Here is an 18,993-nt window from a genome sequence, read left to right as displayed (position 1 = left end):
TGTACCAGTACAATCCAGAGAATAAGTCCTATCAAAATAGTAGCTTCCAAGAGGGACCTAGTAGGCCAGTAACATTCAAGGCCGAGAGGTTAGCTCAGAAGGTTATAATTTGCTTTGTGGGATTCCAAAGGGATGATCTTAATAGATTTTTCTCAAAGACACAGCTGATCACAGGGGGCCTTTTAGGGAAAAGGCTAAAGACAACGGAAAAGTGCACCGAAAAGTTTGTTTTCATCACACGACGGCATCTACTCCTTCTTCCAGACTAAGAAGGGCAGTCCTGTGAGGATTTTGTTTGGAAAACTTATGCTACAGCCTAGATCCATACTCCAGCCCTCCTCTCGCCCATTTAGATGTCCTCTTTAGACTCATTTCTAAAGGAACCCTATTAGGAACCCCTTGAGGATGCCAAAGCTGCCATTTTGACTTGAAGTGTGGAATTCTTTGGAGAAGACTGAGAGATAGAATCACTATTTTCAGAAATGCCATATTTTAAAGTTCTGTATATCAGCAAACCCTTGGACCCCATTATGGTTGGGCAAATGGTCTCCTTTATCCTGATTATATGTCTTTATCGTTATTCTTCTCTTATTTAAGACTTAATAAATGCTCTCTGGTTAAAAAAAAGAAAGAAGTAATGTCTAGCCTAGATAGAGGCTACGTTAAAAAAGAATAGGTTCACATTTTGATAATTTTGCTTAATAAAAGTGTCTATGATGTTTTAATTACAATATTTTTTCCTTGCCCTCATATTATTTCCCTAGTGTTTATTATTTTAGTACTTTACTGCCATCATGAAGCATTACTTTTTAAAATTAAACTAATTGAAAATTGATTTTAAACTCGACTTGTTTTCAAGTTTATGTTAAAATAACATATTGGAAAATTTTAATGTATTAGAATAAATTTGATAGGATTCACAATGTATTGACATGTGAATGGGCCATTGTGCCCATTTTATGACTATTTAGGACCACTAATATCTTAGAGAAGGGGAGAGAATCCAAAATATACTGGATCAAAGACACTCCATTTCTATGTGAAATTCTCGGTGCTGTTTGACATGAAGCTAAACAGTGGACTGCTAAAGGGGTGGTTTCTTGTTCTGCAGCCCAGCAACTCAGAAAGCTGGGCCAGAAGCTGTATTCCCACATCATCTGGGAGTTCCTAGCAACACACACTTACTTTTTAATACATTGTTGTGAATTAGGTGAAAGTTTCCTGTGCCAGTTACATAATCTCCTGTCAACTTGCGAAATGGTGGCGTCTAGCCCGTCATTAAGGTCAGAACCAATGAGGCCTCTGTGTGGGCGTGGCCTTCTCCCGAGGATTCTGGGAACTCCTCCTTCCCTGGAGGTGGGACACACACACTTTCTGCTGCTCTTCCTACTGACGAGCCACGTGGAGCTATGCTGATGGAGCCAGAGCCCTGGAGCTGGAGGAGCCACATGGAGACCCACACCAGCGCTAAGATGCTTCCACCACCACTGGATCCACAAGGCTTTCCACCCGCTGGCCTGTGATCTTCCTGCATTTGGTGTCATTGCCTGTGTTGTGTTGTGAGTCTGAAGGGGAATTTATAGACTGGTATCAGACATATGGGCTAATATCAGCCTTATGGACTTGATCTGGACTGGCTGGGATGTTTTTTTAATATATAATTGCCCTTTATATAAAGCTCATATGAGTCTCTATGAATTTGCTTCTCTTGTCCACCCAGAATAACACATTTACAGAGCATCAGGTTTACATTCAACAGTGTATTCACATCCTGTTGTTACAACTTCCTAAACCACTTCTTCCCAGTGTTTTCTGTTTCCCTTCCAACTTCCTAACTCTCTGAACTTTATCCTTGGGTAAATGCTGCATTTTGATCATAAATTGTTGATTACTTTATTAAGAGTTTAGTTCAGTTCCCAATATGAAGGTTGATTAAGGGCCATAATCTGGTGGGTTCCACCAGTCTCTATCTGACCAGTAATCCTGGTCTCTTATGATCTTGAATTCTGTTCTACGTTTATCGTCCGCTCTGTCTAGGACCTCTAATGGGATCCTTTTCAGAGCAGTTGTTAGTGGCGACCAGACACCATCTCATTCTTCCTGCACCAGGGAGGTGCAGACTGATGTTGTCGTGGCTTTGCACACTGTTTCCATGTGTCTTTTGATTTTTGTGATTCTTCTCCTCCCAGATAGGAAGAGGACCAATAGTTATACCTCAGAAGGCTGCTCACAAACTTAAAAAACCCCAGTTTTTACTCACCAAAGTTAGGATGTAAAAGATTGCCATGGTGAACTGTGTTATGCCAATTGACCTCAATGGCCTTCATGACCACAGTCCTTAGCTTGCAGGCATAGTGTCAGCAAGATATTTGGGTATGTCTAACAAGTTTTCATGACTCTGTTTCCTTCAGGCTCTGCCATTTTCATGGATTTAATTGCAGCAAATGTACAGACAGATCTAAAAATATGCTCTGTCCTATATCCTTGTGGTTATATTCCCCCTCTCCCTCCCATACCTGTTCAGTCTGAGGGTCTATCCACGCTTCTGCTCTTTGATCACCACAGTTGTAGGACAACGTATTTACAGGACAGTGTTTGCCTCTGTCGCCTTTAACTCCTGCAAATTTCCCAGTCGTTCCCTCTGCCTCCAGCATTGTTCTTAACTTTCCTTTTATTGTCTCTTCATTCAAGTTGACCCTTGTTTCGCTCTAGCCCTTGAGTTCCTGTCTCTTCCTTTCTCCCCCACTCCTGATAACCATGAGAGAATGCTTCTTATAGTGTGAAAACCTTTTCCTGCCTTTTTAGAGTAGGGATTTCATGTAATATTTGCCCTTCTGTGAATGACTAATTTCACTCAGCAAAATGCGCTCCACGTTCAGTCATGTTCTGAGGTGAGAAATACAAAATCTTTAGGCTCGCCCCCAAACCCCATTGTATCAGATATTTTGGGAATTGGACTCGTTAATATATGCTTTAACCAGCCATGTGGGAGATTCTCGTTTCTGTTGGAGAAATCTGGAAGTTAACTTGTAAGAAGTACAGTACAAATAAACTCAACCAAGTGTTTTCTCTGTGGGATGTCTGAGAACTTTGACATGCAGATACAGAAGGTGAATCTGCAACAGTGTTACACGAGAGGGGCACTTCCATTACAAATGTGAAATTGTCTGGAATTGATGCCTTGAAGGTGCAGGACCTCCAACGGTTATTTGGATCATGCGTGCCTGGTAGTATTCTTGTTCAGTAACATCACCTCAAGTTAGACTCATAGTCACTCAAGGTGCCTGAGTAGAATGGGCCCTAAAGGACTAGTCTTCTGGTTTGTATATAGGACTAGTCTTCGGGTTTGGCCAGGCCTTTCTCCTATGGAAACAGAGCCCCTGGGTGGATTTGAACTGCCAACCTCTTGATCAGCAGCTGAGTGGTCAATCGTTATTTCTCAAGTACTCCTGTGAACTGTAGTATGTTATATACATATGCCTATATCAGAGTTGATACAAGAGATGAATTCTGATAAATACAAAGGAGGCAAATTTTGAAGGCAAACCAATAATCACCACCATAAGGAACTTCTAAAAAATTTTATGGAGGGGCACTTACAAATCTTATAACAATCCACCATTCAGTTATATTAAGCACACTAGTATATATGTTGCTATCAACATTTCCAAAACATTTTCTTTCTACTTGAGCCCTTGGAATCAGCTGATATTCCACCCCCCCTTCCCTCTCTAGTGAATCTTTGCTCAATTGTATATTGTTGTTATTGTTTCATATCTTACACTGTCTGTTTTCTCCCTTCACCCACATTTTGGTTATTTGGCCCCCTGGTAACTTTGTTAGCTATATATCCAACCATCCCCCTACTCTCACAATATCGCTACTCCACTACTGTTCCTGATGGTTTTATCTGTCCTGGATTCCATGTGTGGAGAGCCCTTATCTGTACCAATGTGTGTACTCCGGCCTAGCCAGATTTGTAAGGTTGAACTGGGTCATGGTAGTTGGGGGAGGAAGCATTCAGGAACTAGAACAGTGGTTCTCAAACTTCCTAATGCCACAACTCTTTAATACAGTTCCTCATGTTGTGGTGACCCCCAACCATAAAATTATGTTTGTTGCTACTTCATCATGGTAATTTTGCTACTGTTATGAATCATAATGTAAATATCTGATATACAGGATGTATTTTCATTGTTACAAATTGAACAAAATTAAAGCATAGTGATTAATCACAAAACAATATGTAATTATATATTGTGAAATATGTATTTCTAATTACAAATAAATGAAATTTTACCTGGAAGCATGGTGTAGCATGGGTAACAGTCTTCATGCCGGGTATTGTATATGGGCATATCTGCATGTGGGCGGACCTGCCTGGAGATGGATAGAGGAGCGGTGTCTTGGTTCCTAAGCCCATCAGAAATAGGTGTTTTCTGATGGTTTTAGGCAACCCCTTTAAAAGCGTTCTTCAACCTCCAAAGGGGTCGCAACCCACAGGTATTGATGTATGTTTCTTCGGTGCTATCCTATACCCTGATTGAATTAACCCTTTTGTAAGGGGCTGTCTAATTGCCTACAGATGGGTTTTGTATCTCCACCACAACCCCTCTTTCACAGCGATATAATTGTTTGTTTTGGATCTTTTGATACCTGCTACCTGGTCCCATCAGCACCTCATGATCACACAGGCTGATGTGCTTCTTCCATGTGGGCTTATTTGCTTCCCTGCTAGATGACTGTTAGTTTAACTTCAAGTCTTTAAGACCCAAGATGCTACACCTTTTGATAGCTGAGCACCATGCGCTCTCTTTACCACATTTGCTTATGCACCCACTTTGTCGGCAGGGATCGTTGGGAAGGAGACTACCAAAGAGAACCAGTTTATTAGAACAATGTGTTCTTGTGTTTAGGGAGGCCTTGTATAGAGGCCCAAAGTCCATCTGCTATCTTAATATGTAACATATAAATATATGTACATTGGCCTCTATACCATAAGAAACTTTTTCACTTGCTTTAGATTGCTGGCTCTCAAATTAGACTATAGGAATAGTTGGGCCTTGGGAGGAGTGCTTGAGTGGTTAATAGATCCATTTTTCCCCACAAATGTTTGGGAAAGACACATGTCCATCACCTCTATCTATACTATACATCTCTTTGTCAACTGAGGACACCCATTGCAGTGACCAACCAGGTACAAATTGTTATGAAAACCTTGTATTTCCATTTTTTTAATCAGTGAAAACTAAAAGCATATCTTCTAAACAAATAAAGCCTTAAAATGTTTGACTTAAAAAAAAAAGATTAAAGGTCACACCCCGTGCCCCTTCCCCAAAAGAACTTAAATTTTTTTAAAATTTTAATTCTACTTTTAAAAGTAAGTTCTTTTTAGGAAACTGCTTTATTTTCCCTTAATGAAGTTTAATTGGAATGTCATTCTAGAATCTCTCACCCTCCCCTTTCATTTGATTTGGTTAAATAACAAAACAAAGTGGCCTTTTGAGCGCCCGCCCGAGGGACTCTCCCATCCTTAAGCTCAGGAGCAGCAGGACGTTGGTGGTCAGACTGACAGCAAAGGTCTGTCTCCTGATGGCCGTCCACTTGGCTAGTCTCTGACACTGCAGCCTCGGCGCATCAGCAGAGAGCTGCTTCCTTTTGTTGCTTTTCAACGGCTCACTGCCGGAAGGCCGTGTGTCCAGTGCACGTGGCTCGAGTGCCCCGCTGATTAGAATACCACACATGGCCATCGTAGGAATCTGCCAGGGAGGATCAATGACTTGTGTAGCCCAGCATGCCGATCCAGGTTCTGCCTGAGCAAAGGTGTGTGTCCTCACTGCCTTCAAGTGTGTCTCTCTCACAGCGACCCTAGAGGACAGAGTACAACCACCTCTGGGTTTCTAAGCTGCACATCTCCATAGGCGCCGGAAACTTCCCCTCTCTTCTGGTATTTTTGAATCTCTCACCTTGTTTAGCAGACCAGCACTAACCAATGCACCTGAAGGCATGTGTAGGAACCGTGATGTAGTATCCTGTTTTTTCTGCCAGAGATGTAGATGATCTTCTTATCTCCTGCTCATTCTCCCAATCAGGGGGAAAATTAGAAACAACCTTCAAAATGCCCCATTGGGACTCTTTTTCCAGTTTATGAACCGAATTTTCTTACTCTATCCTGGTGTCCGTTGTTCTGATCGTTGTTAGCTGCAACGGAATTGGCCGTCCTCGTATATCATCCAGATGGAAAACCACACCAGTCTCCACAATTGGTTGTCCCATCAGACCATTGTTATCCACAGGGTTTTCATTGTCTAATTTTTAGCTGTAAATTCTCAGACCTTTTCTAAGTAGTTTGTCTTAGTCTGAAGTTCTATCGAAGATTCTGAAGCATTGTAACAACCTGCAATCCCTCCACTGACAAATGATGGCACCTGTGTGTGAGGTGCAGTGACCAGGAATGGAGCCCTGCTCGCCTGCATGGAGGATAGAAATTCTCCCATTGAATCACCAAGGGCTCTCTTGTTTCTACTAGCGAGTCTGTTTACAAATCCAAACTTAACCAAAGGTTTCTGGCCCAAGGGCCTTATTTGGTGAGGTGCTACACCTGCTATTTGGTGGCTGTATACGTACCATGTATAAGACAGAGCCCTGGCGGCACAGTGGTTAGGAGGCGAGCTGCTGGTTGCAAGGTCAGCAGTTCAAAAGCACCAGCCAGGCTGTGGGAGAAAGCCTAGGTTTTCTACTCTTTCAGAGTTGCGTCTTAGAAACCCACGGGGCAGTTGTGCCCTGTCCTGCGGGGTCACTATGAGTGGGGTTTGACTTGATAGCAGTGGGTTTGGAGCTTTATGGGACCACACGTGTAAGGACATGAGCTCTGGAGTGAGATGGACAGTGTCCAAATCCGTCGGACTCTCACTTTTCTTGTTTGCATGCCAGGCGTAAGGAAAATCCTTGGCTCACATGGCTTGCCCAGGGATAGGGGCCCATATTTGTTAATGTTTGTGACTGTCATCGGCATTTCTGTCAAATATACACTAGTCTACAGTAATCGGGCCACCTAATGGATTCTTGAGCAATGTCCGAAAGGTTAATGCTTTGGGAAAAGGAAACTAATGCTGATTTGACATACAATTTAGAGTTCATTTCTCGAAAGGTCTATGAGATATGCCGGCTTTAAGCTGGTAATTGGTGTTACTTTTCAGCAGCAAGGGAGTTTTCAAATCACTATGAAGGGTCTCTTAACTGACTTTCTGTAGGTGGGTGGCTAGGTACGGAATGGGTTGCTTAGCCATAATTTATAATTTCACCAATAATTTAAATTCTTAGAAATCATTTGAATGATTGGCAGCCAAACCAGAAAACTGCCAATATCCATATGCATAGAGAATTCTGGAGAAGTTGGTAAAAATTGGGAGTTATATTTTTAAAATGTTGGTAGATGTTGGTTGTCACTGCCCCCTGACTGTGTCTCACAGAACACTTTAAGCTTCCATTGAGGTGACCACACGAACAGCTCACTTTTAAAATCAATACTATTTTTAGGCAAGTAGGGGTTCAAAATACATTAAACAAACAAACCTTTTTATTGTGAATTGGGTGTATGTTTTCAAACTGCATTTAAAAATGTAATCACAACCTCCTTAGCCCCAACCCCCAGGGCGCACATTACAGAACCAACCAAGCAACTTGTGAGTAAATCTGCGTTCAGAAAGGTTACATCTCATTTAACATTGCAGGATGACTTTCTGGGCTCCCCATGACTCACCTGCTCCGGAGTTACATCACACACACACACACACACACACACACACACTTTCCTATTCTTCCTTCTATCATTTTGCTATCCTGTCCCTTTCAATTCTTATGATTTGTGTAAAGGTCTAATCTGCCCCCTCCTTTAACCAGTAAGCACATGTCACCTTGAGTGTACTGTAGCTAATACTTATTCCTTGCTGACCTCTATTTTTGCCATTAAATAATTTATCTTCTTTCCATGATATGTACTATCTTGAGATAAGACCAAGGACCATTCTCTTCGACCTATCTTGCAAAGTTCTCAGCTCTACTATTGATACCACAGCCCCCAAGTCCAACAGGCCAGCAAGGACCTTGAGAAGGTTGCCTCTGGTGCCTGCCCTGCCGTTTAGCTACATGGCCTCTGGGTCCCTGTCAGGCTCTGACATTCAGTAAACTTCTTCCTCTCTGGTGACTCGCTACAAAGCACTCACACTTCATCTATGAAAAGATGAAGACTCCAGAGGGCTTTGATAGTTCTGGAAAGAAACACGAGGCTGCTTTTAAGTGTTAGATACACAAACTCGTTCTCATTATAAAGAATTTCTGTGTGTGGAGTACTTACAGGGCCGTTTGTTACTCTCAGACTCCCCCCAAACAGTCAGACTCACTGCCATCGGGACAAGTCTGACTCATGGCGACTCATAGGACAGAGTAGAACTGCCCCTGTGGGTTTCTGAGAGAGATTGCCACTCTTTATGGAAGTAGAAAACCTTGTCTTTCTCCTTCGGAGCCTCTGGTAGTTTCAAACTGCTAACCTTGAAGTTAGTATCCCAACACATAATCACTACAACACACACACAAAACTATAAAAACAGTTCAGGCTTATAGATCAGAGACATGTACCTTGGTGTTTCTGAGGCTGTAGATAGATATGGGAACAGTGAACTTCATCTTTCTCCCTTGGAGCAGCTGGTGGATTTGAACTGCTGACCTTGCATTTAGCAACTCAATTTGTAATCCACCACACCACCAGAGCAGTTTTCTAAGGGAAACCCATGGCCTGGCTAGTGGGTTCAAACTGCTGATCTTGTGATTAGCAGCCTGATAGAACAGGAATAGAGGGAAAGAGGATCCAGAGCGTGGGTTTTAATTAACAGGTTTTATTAGAGTCAATGACCTGCCTGGCAGTGGGAATGGGTGGGGGTTATTTAGAATGGAATGATAGGAAAGGGGCAGGATGAGGGGAGATTGGAAGTATAGTCGAAAGTAAGAAAGGGAGAGATAGAGAGAGGAGGAAACAGAGAGATGGACGCAGCCACAGGAGAAAGTAAGAAAAGCCAGAGAGCGCACACGAACCCAGGGGTCCCGTGTTAATAAGCTTTGGGACAGAAATAAATTATTCTGTCTAAAGGGGCCTGTACCCGCCACCCCCTCACTCCTGATCGGCTGTGGCACCAGCAGGCCGGTGAAGAGAGGGGAGGTTTCTGTGAGCAGTCTTGAGAAGGCGAGGGGTCTCCATAAGCTAGGTGGGGATGGAGGAGGGGTTGCAGAGAGATGCTGGCTGTGGTGGAGAACCGAGTTACTGCTGGACCCTTCACAGCGCGCCTTCTCAAAATCAAATATGTGAGTTTCAGAGATGCTTCATTAAGTTTAAATCAGACCAAGATAAGACAAAGGCAAATCATCCAGATGAGGAAGACCATCAGCAGGAGGCTGTAATTCTGTACAAAGGCTCCATTAGAAGGGATGGTGCTGATCCCAAGGGCTCAAGTAGAGAGCAAATGTTTTGAGAATGATGAGGGAAACAAATGTACAAAAATGCTTGACACAGTGGATGGATGGATTGTGATAAGAGTTCTATGAACTCCCAATAAAATGATTTTTTTTTTAAAAGAAGGATGGCGAACAAGGGAAATGCAAATTCCTCACAGAATCCTGCATTGGTGGCAGACCAGTGTGTCACAGTAGGGGCAGGCTAGCAAGGGAACAGTTTGTAAGGTGGGCTCTGGCCCTCCATCCAGGTGGGTCAGGATGTGACTCAGGACCTTGATGGGCTCTTGTACCCCAGTTGCCATCAGAGAACACCCACCTAAGTCCCTGGGGCTAGACTGCCCCTCCCCCGCTGTGCTGACTGAGGGAGTGTTAGTAATCCACTTTCAAACTCACTCTGCTTGAGGGCAGAGCCTTTTACTGAATCAGCAAGAGCTCAGTGAGGAAGAATCCATGGGGAGACTAAAACTGGAGTAAGGACGCCCAAGTAAACCTTAGGCTTCCAAAGCCTAGTGCTCAGAACTTAAGCTCTAATATGCTGCTTAAGTGATCCAGATTTTCCTCGAGGGTGGCAGGAGGTGAGCTGGATAATTATTCTTATTGTAATTTTATAATTTTTGACGTTCTGTTATTTTAAGTGTTTTGTTAATTATAAGAATGGTATTTATAATGTCTATTTTCTTACTGAATTTCTGAGAGAGTTTTGTATGCTTGTAAGGCGGGACTGAGCACAAACATATTAGAAATAACAAGGGATGTTCAAAAATGTAAGGAAAAAATCCATTATCATTCAGTTCAATTTTCCTTCATACTTTCAGAGGCTCAGGGAGTTGACAAAACTGCTACAAGTCTATGTGCACATTAATTATCAGTTTTACTCACTGTCTAATATTGAAATTCATTTCTGACAATTTTGGGTCAGAGTGCTCAGTTGATTTATTTTCTCCTTTATCAATCAGGAAAACAAGAGAGGCTTAGGATATTTGGTTTGTTTGATCAGTAAGTTAGAAAAGAAGAGGGAGATTTACATTGTGTTGTGGCTCACTTCAATAGATGTTTTGTCCACTTCCTTTCAGTTTACATGTTAATGCTGAATTTTCTCTCCTTAAGAGGGGGAGGGAGGGAAGGAGGAGAGAGAGAGTGAGAGCTGGAGTGAGAGGGGAGGTGGGGCGGGGAGGCAGGGAGGAGGAGGAAGAGTGAGAGTGATGGGAAGAATTGATTGGGATGGAAAGAAACAAAATGAGTTCTATTGTTATAGACATCATATGTTATGTTAATAATAGCAATTGATGTCCAATTCTTTTACCCAGTAGTAAAACTAGCTGGATACTGTTCTCTGGTGGTGCTTTTGAGTTAACAATCCAGTGCTAGCCACAAGGTTGGCAGTTCAAACCCACTGCAGGAGCAAGATGAGGCTGTTTGCTCCTGTGAAATGTTTATAACCTCAGACACCCTACCTCGTAATGCTATGAGGTGGAATCAACTTCATGGCAGTGAGTTTGGTTTGGCTTTGGATTTTTTTCTCAAAAGCTTTATTTAAAAAAAAAAGACTTTTCAGTTCTTCCTAAATTTTTCTTAGACTTCTCTAGATAGCAGTGTCCTTCAAACCTCTCATTCCTTCTTTCTTTCCCACTCTTCCCTAGTTTAACTTTCTTTCCTCCTACCTCTCCAGCCGTTTTTCTTTCAATGTACAGTCGGTGATTTCCCTGCTTATCTTTCTGTTTTATTTCTGCCAATATGGTTACTTATGAGGGGGCACACCCAAAAAACAGATTTTCCCTAACCCAAAACTATGTATTTAAATTTTTTTTTTACAAAACACCATCACTTTCAAAGTATTCTTCATTACACTTAATACATTTGTCAAGTCTGTGATTCCATGCTTGGAAACATTTTTCAAATTCATCTGTTTGGAAGGCTGACAGCACCTCCCTCATTTTTTTCTTCACCTCTTCTGCTCATCAAATCACTGTCCTTCACCCCCTTCCTGAAGGGTTCCTGAGGAGATGAGCCAGTCAGGGTGGAGGGTAGCAACCATGAAACATATAACGTTCCTCTAGTTCTTAAATGCTCCCCCACCACTATCATGATCCAAATTCTACCTTACAAACCTGCCTAGATCAGAGGATGTACATAGGTACAGATAGCAACTGGAAACACAGGGAATCCAGGACTGATGACCCCTTCAGGACCAGTGGTGAGAGTGGCGATGACTGGAGGGTAGAGAGAAGGTGGGGTAGAAAGGGGAACTGATTACAAGAATCTACATATAGCCTCCTCCCTGGGGGATGGACAGCAGAGAAGAGGGTGGGGGGTGGGGGGAAGATGTCGGACAGTGTAACATATGACAAAATAATGATAATTTGTGAATTATGAAGGGTTCATGAGGTAGGGGGCAGTGGGGAGGGAGGGGGGAAATGAGAAGCCGATATTAAGGGCTCAAGTAGAAGGCAAATGTTTTGAGAATGATGATGGCAACAAATGTATATATGTGCTTGACACATGGATATATGTATGGATTGTGATAAGAATTGGAACAGCCCCCAATAAAATGATTTTAAAAAATACTCCAAAATAAAAATCACTGTCCTTTCATGTCCCTTTTCATTCATGGAAACATAAAGAAGTTGCACGGTACAAGGTCAGGTGAGTAAGGTGTATGGGGCAAGAGAGCCACGGTGTTTTTTGCCCAAAACTGGCAGGTACATTAAAGTGGTGGCAAAACCAGTCCCCTATCTGCCACAAGTCAGGCTTTTTATTTTGGTCACACACTGTCATTCAATCTTTTCAGAACCACTCAATAGAAAGCTTGATTAACAGTCTGACCTGGTGGAATGAACTCCAAATGCACTACAAGTCGACATTTTTGGGAAGTTGACAGACATCTAGAATGGTCTGTCATCAATTGACATTTCACCTTTTTTGAAACAAGGAAATAATCGCATATACTTGAGTATTACTTATAATGCTGTCCTTGTAAGCTGTGTTCAACATCATGATAGTTTCTGTGGCATTTTTCCTGAGCAGAAAACAAAATTTCACAGCCACATACTGTTCTCTTAAATTGGACATCACAAAAAAAAAAAAGGCTTGAGCAAAACTGCTTTTCCCGAAAAACTTAGCTGTAACCAGAGAGAACCTTCCCAGATGATGCCACTGGGTGCACTAACTCAGAGCATGTTGCTGATGCTCGCATAGTGGAAAAATGCATGCTATGAAAGCTTCGTCCAATGGAGACTTTTTTTGGTTGTTTTTTTGGGGGATGGGTACCCCTCATGTGCTGTAATCCAAACCTTAGTTTTCTTATTTCTGCAATGGGCCCTCTGTTAGTATGCCCCCTTCTGCTGTGATGTGTTTCTTTGCTGTGAATAATTCAGTAAATAAATGAGTTATGCCAGGGAAGCAGAATATGTCTTTTGGTTTGTCTCCACCTGATGCTGATGTTTTGATGTCACCACTGCCAAACTTCATTATATTTAGGGAAATAGATATAATACATAAAAACATTAAAAGAAAAAAGGAAAGATCGGAGAAATCTTGGTTTCAAAGGCAAGGTGTCACTGTAGTGTCAGGTTTTTGCTGGTAATGCTGAGAGGACACGTGGAGTGGGTGCGTGGACATTTCCCTCTGTTACAACAGTGCGCTTGGGAAGAAAGCTACATGCAGGATCTGATCTCCATTTTGAAAACGATGTATTTTAGAATCCATCTTTAGAATGGCACCTGCCTTTCATGACCTACCTTTTGAGTAGAGTTCATGCTGACTGTGATGCCGGCTGCAAACGCAGGTAGAAATTTCACCCACCGATGCTGAATTGGAGTTTACTGATTGTTGCTATTCCTGCTCTGGAGGGGTTTGGAGGGGTTTGCCCCGAACTGTTTTCCCCTCTATGTCCCGGTATTCATCATGCAGGACTTCACAGAACCTGGTGTTTTTCTTCAGGGACATAGAGGTGAAGTTAGAGCAGAAAAACCTGAACCTACTTCAGAATCTAGTGATGCCCAGCAATAATGTACATCGCAGCGGTTCTGGAAGGGGACAGGGGTTGCCTTTCACCCTAGTCTTGAAGGACAAAGAGGGAGGTACTCAGTAAATATTAGCTAGTGCTGTTAAACCCGGCTCACTTTGAAACTTTCACTCCTTCAACAATGAAGGCAATTGGTCTTCCTTGTGGGGTGCAGCTGTGGCACACAGGAGCAGTGCAGTCCAGCCTCAGAAGGTGAGGGAAGTCTTCCAGAGTGGCTCGTATTGAGTGGCAACCTGACAAGTCGTCGACTCCAAAGAGTAAGATATGCACGACAGGAGCAGGGAGAGGGATGGCGTAACACTCCGCACTCTGGGTGTTGGTGTGCTACACGGCGGGGGTGGGGTGGGGGGGAGATAGAGAGGATTGGAACTGAGTATTTTGAGGTGAAGCTGGACAGGTGAGCAGGGAACCGAGTAATAACAGCCCTCATAACTGACTTGGGGAGCTGTTGAAAAATTCCGGGGCATAAATGAAGCATGATCACTAAAAGTCTTAGAAGACCTAAGAAGAAAGCGAGGAGGATGATGGTGAGGATGGTGATGGTGCAAATTGAACGGAACCTTGTTGTTCATAGAGGAGGAGGGAGAATGCTAGGCTAGCCAGCGCATTGCAGACCTGCTTGCTCTGCAGTTGACAAGGCTGCTGTGGGAGGCGGTGAGCGAGCACAGCCGTGCATATCCTGTGCTGGAGGACCACTGCGGATTGACTCCATCATGGCTGCCATCCTTGTCCTCGCTGACCTAGTGTGCCGTGCACTGTGCTAAAAAATACTTACAGGCGGATCTCATTTAATTCAATGCTCACAGTAGTTAGGGGAGGCAAATAATACTATATATGTAGAAGCAAACTGAGATGTAGGAGAGATGAATCATTTTGTATATTCCAGGAATGGGCAAATGATGTCCCTGGCCCTCATCCTTCCAACAACCTGTTTTGATAATTGGCCATGTTCATACGTTGTCATATTTGTTTACGGCACTTCTGCACTTCAGTGGTGGTGTTGAGTAGCTGCAACAGAGAGCTTATAGCCACAAAGCAAAATATGGACTGTAGGGACCCTGGTCAACTGCTGCTCTATTATCACGTGACTAATGGGTAGAGCTGGGACTTGAGTCCTTGAGAACTGGGATTATATTTCTTTGGCATCTCTGTAGGCTGGCCATGTTACATTATAATAATCCCTCATCTGTAAGCATTTGTCAAATTGAAGAAGGAAAGAATAAACAAGTCAATCTGCTTCAGTCAAAGCCTGATCTATTCACAATTATTCTGTACCATTGCTCTTAAAGATGTTGAGCTGAAGTTAGTAAATAAAACAAGCATAGACTGCCAACAATGAACCAGGGATTAGGCTAGTTTTGCATACAATGGTGAACAGATTTTCTACACTTGATCTTAGCCAAAAGGCCGAGAAGCGATGGTGAACAGATTTTTAAGTGCTTTCTGAGAACCCCAAAGGAACATGTGTGAATCAAATAAATTACAATAAAAAGATACCAGACAGAAGAGGGACAAGTGCTATGTAGTGAGTGATGAGTGGATTTGCTATACAGTCAGAGAAGAGTGAGTAATTGAATGTGACCAAGGGCTATAGGAAGGGTGTTTTAGACAGTGGGCACTGCATGTGCAAAGGCCCTGAAGTAGAAAAGGGGAGAGGTGGGGTGGGGGTGGGGTGGAGAGAGAGAGGTGTGTCTATTTGCAGAGGAGCCAGCTCTGAATCAGGTCCTAGTTGTGTCACGAGTATTTTAACTTGGGAGAGTATGAGATCACCAGAGAAAGCACTGTGAGAGAAGACGTGGGTTGTGAGAAGGATTCTGGAACACCCCAGGTGATGGAAAAGGTGAGGAACACCTTAGAGCAGTGGTTCTCAACCTTCCTCATGCCGTGACCCTTTCATGCAGTTCCTCCTGTTGTGGTGACCCCCTTTGCTACTTCCTCACTGTAATGTTGCCACTGTTATGAATCGGGTGACCCCTGTGAAAGGGTTGTTCAACTCCCAAAGGGGTCGCGACCCACAGGTTGAGAACTGCTGCCTTAGAAAACCTGGTGCATCTGAGGCTTATTCCTGTGTGGGCTGCAAAGGGAGGGTCTTTTTTTTTTTAAAGCAATTTATTAGGGGCTCATAAAACTCATCACAATCCATACATATACATACATCAATTGTATAAAGCACATCTGTACATTCTTTGCCCTAATCATTTTCTTTTTTTTTCTCCTCTTTTCTTTTTTTACATTTTATTAGGGCCTGGGAGGGTCTTTAAGAGAAGGCCATGGCCTGGTCTGGCGTGGAGGGAGGTTGGAAGCGGTGGTGCTCTTGACCCACCCTCTCCTCTCAGTGACTGGGTGTTTTTCCTGTCCTCTAGGAAAGCCATCATCCAGCTCCACCGCAGCCATTTGATTTTATATCATGCAATTAAAGAGTTGCAATGCTTCCTTGTCTTTTTCCTGCCAACATCCTCTTAGTTGTTTTTTTTTTTTCCTTTTTGTTTTAGAGAGTGTCTCCTTAATTGGGTTTGTAGAAAACGTGTGTTATAATTACCTTAATTTCATTGCATCCTTCCTGGTCCTGTTTAACCAAACACCTCCCCCGTCTCTGTTGTTTGTGCTCATCCTGATTGACTCATGAGGTGACACTGGCTGACACTTGGCAAACCAGTGACCTTCTTTTTGAGCTCGAGTTGCCAAACGCTAATAAAAGAGGTTCCTAACAGGGAGAAGACAGCCTGCAGCATGCCAGTTTCTGCTCTAGGGAGGAAGTGGCTTATTAGGTGGGTGACTATGTTGAGAGGAAGTTATGTTTTAGATATTTTAGGAAGGTTTGAGGAAATAATTTGTTCGAGAACAAGAAGAACATCATTAAGCAACTGACGAGTGAGGGAACAGTTTTCACGGCTGTAGATTGAATTGTATCCCTTCGAAAAATAGATTGAAATCCTAAACCATGTACCTGTGGATGCGATGCTCTTTGATATAGGGCTTTTGTTAAGTTAATGAGGACTTATTAGAGGAAGGAAGATATGTTCTGAGCCGATTCTTTCAGAGCACTCTTACTAAACGACAGAGACATAAGCCAAAAACATGAGCCAATTGACATGGGATATGTTCTTGCTCATAGTGACTGTCTATCCTATCTATCCATCTGTTCATCTATCTGTCTGTCCATCTATCTATCTATCTATCCATCTATCACAAGATAAATTTGTCCCATTGGGCTTCTGAGACTGTAAATCATTATGGGAGCAGATAGCCTCAGATTGCCCCACAGAGTGGCTGGTGGGTTCAAACTGCTAATCTTGTGGTTGGAAGCCCAACAAGTAATCCACTACACCACCAGGGCTTCTTATAGAGACATGCCCAAACGACCAAACTCACCGGCATCCAGTCAATTCCGCCTCATGGCAACACTGTAGGGCCAAGTAGGCTCGCCCCTCTGGGTTTCTGATATTGTAAATCTCTATGGGACCAGAAAACCTCCTTTCTCCCTCAGAGCAACTAGTGGGTTTCAGCAGGTGACCTCGAGGTCAGCAGCCCGACCTGTAGCCCACTATCCCACACAGAGGGAATTAAACGCCTTATGAAGACAGAGACTGAAGAACTGCAATCTCAGGAATGCTTGGGTCTGTCGGCCAGTGATTGGCTGCAAGAAGCCAAAAGAGATAAAGGAGACCATCATCTAGAGCAGTGGTTCTCAACCTTCCTAATGCCCTGACCCTCTAGTACATTTCCTCATGTGGTGGTGACCCCCAACCATACAATTATTTTCTTTGTTACTTCATAACTGTCATTTTGCTTCTGTTATGAATTGGGTAACCCCTGTGAAAGGGTCATTCGACCCCCCAAAGGAGTCGCAACCCACAGGTTGAGAACTGCTGCTCTAGAGCCAGCAGCCAGCATTTGGACTCGGAGCCTCCTGAACGTCAGTGGATTCCTAGTGATTAAACATCCCCATGTTTACGTAGCACCAGGTAACAGAGACACTCACTCAGTGGTAATAAATTGTTAGATAAAGTCAAGAAAGTGGTTAAGCTCCCTGTCATTGAGTCATTTCTGACTCACATAGACCCTTTGGGCCAGAGGAGAACTGCCCATTGTGGATTTCTGGGGGCGTCAACCTTTATAGGAGCAGAAAACCTCGTCTTCCTCCTCCTGGTGTTTTCAGATTGCTGACCTTGCTGTGAGCAGCCCAACATGCAATCCATTATGTCACCAGGGCTCCTTTAAAAAGTGGTTATGCAATGTCTATGGAGAGCTCTTACATTGTGAAATCCCCGAATTGTCATCATTGAGAATTTGCCTGGAACAAAGAGACCCAGGGAGAAGGCAAAAAAAAAAAAAAAAAAAAAAGTCTTGTAATACTAAACACCAGAAGCCCCTCTGGGACCATCTCCCTAGAAAAGTTGCTTAATTAAAAGCCCAGAACACACAACAGAAAACAGCCAGCCTGTGAGGATGAAATGAGATACGTGTGAAAGTACGTGGAGCTCTTTGGATGTAAGTTGCTGCAGTGTAACTTTTTATCTACGTCTGTGACTTGAACTGTGGTTGTATTTCAAGCCACGTATCCCTAGGCCCGCTTGATAAAAAGAACTATTCTGTTACCAGAGGACCAGCAGTGATTGTAAACACCTAATGTGTCTTCCATAAGTCTTTGCCTCTATTTGTATTAAAAATTAATAGTTACCTTATTTCCAGAGGTTTTTCCCCCTAAGGATGAAGTGTATTATTAATAATGTGGTTGTTGTTGTTGTTAAGTGCCTTTGAGTTGGTGCCCGCTCATAGTGATGCTCTGTACAAGAAAAAACACTTCCTGGTCCTGCACCCTCCCTACTGTGGTTCTTATGTTTGAATCCGTTGCTGCAGCCTCTGGGTCAATCCAGCTTGTTGAGGCTCTTAGTCCTCAAAGTAGTCTCCTTGGTTTTCGACACTTTCAACGTGCGCAGCAAGTATTTTAACACCATTATTTTTGGTATTTATGTTTTCACCATTTACATTTTACCAAAGCTTAGACCGGTTACATGGGTTTTCAGCTCTACTAACTTTTCTGCTCACGCTCCATCCCCACCTGCACAGCCCCCATAGTTTGATTGCTTAAAAAGACTTTCTTAGATCATGCATCAACTGAATAGTAGCCTGAGCCTATCGAGATGAACTGATACTTATTTTCCCAGTGGCCCTGGGCTTATAACATACGTCAGCAGAACTGAGTAGACCCTGACTCGTAGCAGCCCTGTGCCAGACCAGAGCTGGGCTGCAGAGGGTTCCGGTGGCTGGTTGTTGAAAATTAGCTCGCCAGGCCTTTCTTTGCCCAGCGGGGCTCCAATATCCAACCTGAGGAGGTCAGGGGTGTGTGTGGGGAGGGTGGGGGTCTGACATTGGTAGTGGTATGTGAGTTGCTTTCTAATTCTTTGCTTGGCCTTTGCCAACTTGCACTGGAGAGAAGGCCTCGCTGTGAGATTATGTTG

General features: G+C 43.2%; 1 protein-coding gene and 1 pseudogene across 2 annotated transcripts in view; one reads left to right on the top strand and one right to left on the bottom strand.

The window, feature by feature from the left end:
* MITF (melanocyte inducing transcription factor) overlaps positions 1–18,993 on the top strand; it is a 295,608-nt gene that overhangs the window by 196,741 nt on the left and 79,874 nt on the right. The gene's annotated exons all lie outside the window — the stretch shown is intronic.
* Positions 14,776–14,950, bottom strand: LOC142449424 (U2 spliceosomal RNA; annotated as a pseudogene).

This window comes from Tenrec ecaudatus, chromosome 5 (genome assembly GCF_050624435.1).
Source record: "Tenrec ecaudatus isolate mTenEca1 chromosome 5, mTenEca1.hap1, whole genome shotgun sequence".
Taxonomy (NCBI): domain Eukaryota; kingdom Metazoa; phylum Chordata; class Mammalia; order Afrosoricida; family Tenrecidae; genus Tenrec; species Tenrec ecaudatus.
Note: the sequence above shows the minus strand (reverse complement) of the source record. Positions and strands in the feature narration are given on the sequence as shown.